Here is a 4,875-nt window from a genome sequence, read left to right on the forward strand (position 1 = left end):
TGGACAGGTTGGTGGAGACGCAATTGTGGGGGTGCTGATAGACTCTACTGTGTTGAATGGAATTGTGTGGAAGTTAATGATGGGCAGTGGAGATGGGAGATTTCCCCTGACCTGATTGATATGAGGTTTACTACTCCATATAACCAATGGACAGTATCTCCACTGGCCAACCAGGTTAAAATCACCTTTACCTCAAAGGGAAAAAATGATAAAAGGTGAATAGACGGGCTGACATGGGGCCTGATGCTCTACCAGATGCCATGGAGGGGGCTCCTGCTCCAGATCTTCCTCCAGGTTGAGGCAGTGGTTAGGTCGCCGGTAGGACCTAACCCAGTGTTAAATACCCCTTGTCTGAGGCCCTGACCTCCACCGCTTGGGTTTCCTAGGCCCACTTTCAAGCCATCAGGCACCGCAATGACATCAGCAGCCCCAGCCATGGAAAGGCCAGGGACAGCTGCGAAACCACAGACTCCCAGCAACTCTATGTGGGAAATAGTAGAAACCCTTAATCATACCACTCCCTCTCTTACTGACCCCTGTTGGCTGTGCTACCCAGGATCCCCACCCTTTTATGAGGCTATCAGGATAAATAGTTCCTATACTCTCAACAACTCTCATCCCACCTATTGGGACGGGAGACCATGGGGACGTACTCTTGCTCGGGTCTCGTCCTCTGGCACGTGTGTAGGCACAGTTCCAACATCCCAAAGCCAGTTATGCTCCTCATGTAATAACACCCATGGGAGCAGGGAAAGTGGATTATACCCACCTCGGACTGGTGGCTCTGTTCAAAAATGGGCCTCAACCCAGCCCTATCCACCTCTGTATTTAATGCTAATAATGAACTTTGTGTACTTGTGGCCATTTTGCCCCACCTTTCATACCACTGCAAGGGTAGAATTCCTAGTGCACCGCCAGTCCTCCCTGATAGTTCCTCCCTCTATCCCCCCTTGCCTGCCGAGCAACCACCCCCATATGCGGCTCCATGAGAAAGAGGGGGCGAGGCAGCTGAGAGAGAGGAGTATGAGGCTGTGGAGCCTCACAGGGACCAGGCAGCTGCCCCTTCCTCAGACTCCTCAACGGGGGAGGGCAGGTGACCGGGAGGGACAGAAAGGATGCAATTAAGGCCTCGAGGGACCAGGGAATGAGAGGGAGAAGCTCCATCTTCCACTTCAGAAGAATGCTGTTTCTATGTGGACAAGACAGGGGCAGTCAGGGAATCCTTGTCCAAGTTAAGAAAGGACCTGGAGAGAAGGCGCAAGGAGTATGAAAATAATGAAAGATGGTTCGAGTCTTGGTTTAAGTATAGACCATGGTTTACAACCCTCCTCTCAGCCGTCGCGGGGCCACTAGTCATCTTACTGTTAATAGTCACAATTGGTCCATGCATAATAAATGGGTTGCTTAGGTTTGTTCAGGAGAAATTTGACACTGTCCAACTCTTGGTCCTTCGCCAAAAATATCAAGCTGTGGATACTGCTGAGGAGTATTCCTCAGTCTGATCAAGTAAAAGGGGGGGGTGTAAGGGAAAAATACAGAGGGAATCAAAGATTGAAGAGAGAGAGAGAATTTAATAGTACTTAAGTTTAATTACTTCATTGCTTATAACTTCCTGGGTAAGAGCCACTCAACTCTGGTACAAGGCTAGACTGAGACATAAGGGTGCCCGGAGATAGATAATGGGATGTGGGCTGCTGCCCCAGGGTGTGACCCGTGATGAGTCACATAGGCATGTGAGAGATAACAGAAAGCAGTCAGAAATGCTTGTGTAAATAAGAGATTACAGAAATCAGGAAACTGACATGTACCATCCAGAGGGTGACACACATGAATTAGCTTAAACCTATAGGTTAGGTATTTTAAAGCTATTGGTTGTGTGAAAATGCGTGGGCTCTAGTACAATGGCTGTGAAAATCCTATATAAACTTTGCCTGAAGTTGCTTCAGGGTCAATTGCTCTAACCAGGCCTGCATGTCTTGGGAGGACGGTCGACCCCAGCTAGCTGGCTTAATAAAGACTTTGCTTGAATTACATCTCCGTGCTTATACATATTGTTTTCCTGGGAAGCCCACGGAGTCTCGGACCCTAACAAAGGCTATATGCAGATCTGTTCCTCAGGGGTCACATGGGTTTTGGGGGAGCCCCTGGCACCTCAGGCTTTTCTTTTACTAATTCCATCGATGTAAAGATAAGTCAAAAGGTCCTGCTTGACCAGGGCTTCACTTGGAAGCATGGAGGAAATGTTTCCTCTGTGTTGATCCTCCTCTTTGCAGACTGGACACTGGTTCAAGTCCATCTTCTGGGGTCTCCATGGCTCCCCTGAACAAGAGGACAGGTGACTCACCAAAGTTACAGGACATTTCAAGATATGCTCCATAGCCCCTGGAACTTGTTTGACCTTGGAGGGCAAGGAACAAAAATTTTTCCCTTTAAGTCCCTCTGATCAGGTTAATATAGACCTTAAAGTCTGGCTATTAAACATCCAACAAGATTAGTTACACCAGTCTGGCACTTTTAATTACCATGCACTATGTAGATAGAGCTTGGGCAACATCCTTAAATAAACCTTGACTAGACATCCTTAGACTAGTTGACTAAGCTACAACCTTAGACATTTTAAGATTATCTATACATTATCTTTGTCTCATTTTAAATTTATAGAAATATGGTGAGTAGGTGCACTGGGGAATGGCTGAGGTGGGGTTCAAGATTTTTAATTTAAGAGACCCGATAATGGTGGTCTGGTATTTGCTGTGTTCCTTGGCCAGTTTTGATTTGGTAAGGTGAATCCAACCAGGTTGTCCCGAGAGCTTGGCTGCAGCCAGGGTAGACAGGATCACCAGGTGAGGACCAACATGGCTGGAAGGTTTCCTTCACTCTTTTCTGTTGGGTGTGAAGCCACAGGTAGGCATGATCTCCAGGTTGAAGTGGGTGGTCAGTTTGGCCTTTAGAAGCCTGGGGAATAATCCAGTTGGCATGTTCCCTAGGTAGCTTCATTAGAAGGGTGAAGGCAGGTAAATAGTCATGTAGAGGGGAGGGATGCTGGAGGAAGAAGTCGTCCTTGGCTAAAATTAGGGCCCTGGTGGGTGTCACAAGTTTGGCTTTTTGTGACGTGGTTCAAAGGAGTAGGGGTCCTGACTCAATGACATCTGTGAGAGATACCATGGCCTGTGGGACACTGTTGGGGTGAGAGTTAAATTTCTATGCATAAACCAAGTTAGGATTGGGTTTGGTAGAGGATTTGGGGAAATTAGGGGATCCCAGTAAGAGAGTTTCTGAAGCATTTCCAAGCACGAGTAAATGAGTGAGTGGTTCACTGGAAGGGAGGTAGGAAGCTGGATTGAGAGGAGGGCAGGAATCAAGGGTGGGTGAGAGGTTTTTAAGAAATGTGACATGGAAGAGTTGTAGCTTTGAGGGAGCTAGATTGACAAGAGATGTGTGGGTTACTTAAGCTGGTAGGGGGAAAGGACAGAGATGGGCTGACCCAAAGTGAGCTTAAGTCCCTCTTGAGCCAGGGAAGTGGTAGTGGCCAGAGCACAGAGACAAGGTTGCCAGTCCCAGATGGTGGTATTAAGCTGTTTAGAGATAACCTACTGGGACAAAAGTGGAACCCCTCATCTGTCCCAAAACCCCTAATGCCTGGTCCTTATTTTTAGTTGTATAAAAGAGGAATGGACATTTGAAGTTGGGGAGAGGTAGAGTCAGTGACTTTAAGAGTGTTTATAGTTGTGGAAGTCTGCTGTAATGGGCTCTATGGGGTCAACAGACTTAGGGGAGTTCCCTTTTGAAGCTTCGTGGAGCAGCTTTGTAAAGAGGGCAAAGTTAGGAATCCCATTGCACAGGTACCCTGCACTGTGTAGAAAAGACAGAATTTTCCCCTTGATTGTGGGGGGGTTTAAAGACCTTAGGTAATTTGTCCTATCTGTAGTTAAACAGTGGGATGTAGGTGTGAGAAGGAACCCCAAGTACTTCACTTGAGGGAGAGAAAGGTGAGTCTTAGCTGAAAATATCCTATATCCCTTGTATCCCAGAAAATTAAGGAGTTTGATTGTGTGTGTCTTGGAGACTGAGATGGAGAAAAGAAGTAGGTTATGTACATATTATAGTATGGTGGAGGGGTTAAGGTCTAGGGAGGTTAAATCCTGGGCTAGACCTTGTCCAAAGAGGTGAGGGCTATCTTGAAACACATGGGTCAGGACAGTCATAGATCATAGGTGCGAGTGATGTATTTAAAATCTTGTATGAAGTGTGTAGGATTAGTAGAAAAGAGCCTATTTTGTGTTTGAGGTGAGCCAGATCTCCAAGAGAGAAAGGGATATGGACCTTGACCATCCCATCCGTGCTTGCCACCTCCTGGAGGGGGAAAGATACCATGGGCAGGGGGCTGAGACTGGGTGTGGGAGCGAGTATGGCTTGACATAGGAGAGGGGTTGGGAGAAGGGGAGTCCTGGGAAGAAGCCAGAGTGGGAGAGATGGGATGGGTGTCCTGCCCATGAGGGGATGCAGGGGCAGGGGTATTGGAGTTGGGATCTGGAATTGAAGTAGAAGTAGATACAGGAGGGATAAACAGGTTATCTGAGCTAGAAGCCGGAATAGGGGAGACTGGGAATATTTGGCAAAGAGGTGTTTAAGGTTTTGGATTTCCTAAAGTAGAGGAGAGTTAGTGGAAGGAAGAGTGGGTGATGGACTTAGAGTGGCACCAGAGAGGAGGAAGATCATGGTGTGGAGAGGGAGTTTGAGTTGGAGAAAGGAGGGGAGTCAGGTTGGGACCTGGAATGGAAGGCAAGGGAGAGTATAGCAAGGGGAGAGCATGGGGAGGACTTGGCTGTGCCTCAGGCCAGGGAGCAGGAGGAGGTTGGGGATGGGTCATAATCG

The sequence above is a fragment of the Nannospalax galili genome, unplaced genomic scaffold, assembly GCF_000622305.1.
Source record: "Nannospalax galili isolate Female #2095 unplaced genomic scaffold, S.galili_v1.0 scaffold1009, whole genome shotgun sequence".
In the NCBI taxonomy this organism is placed as follows: domain Eukaryota; kingdom Metazoa; phylum Chordata; class Mammalia; order Rodentia; family Spalacidae; genus Nannospalax; species Nannospalax galili.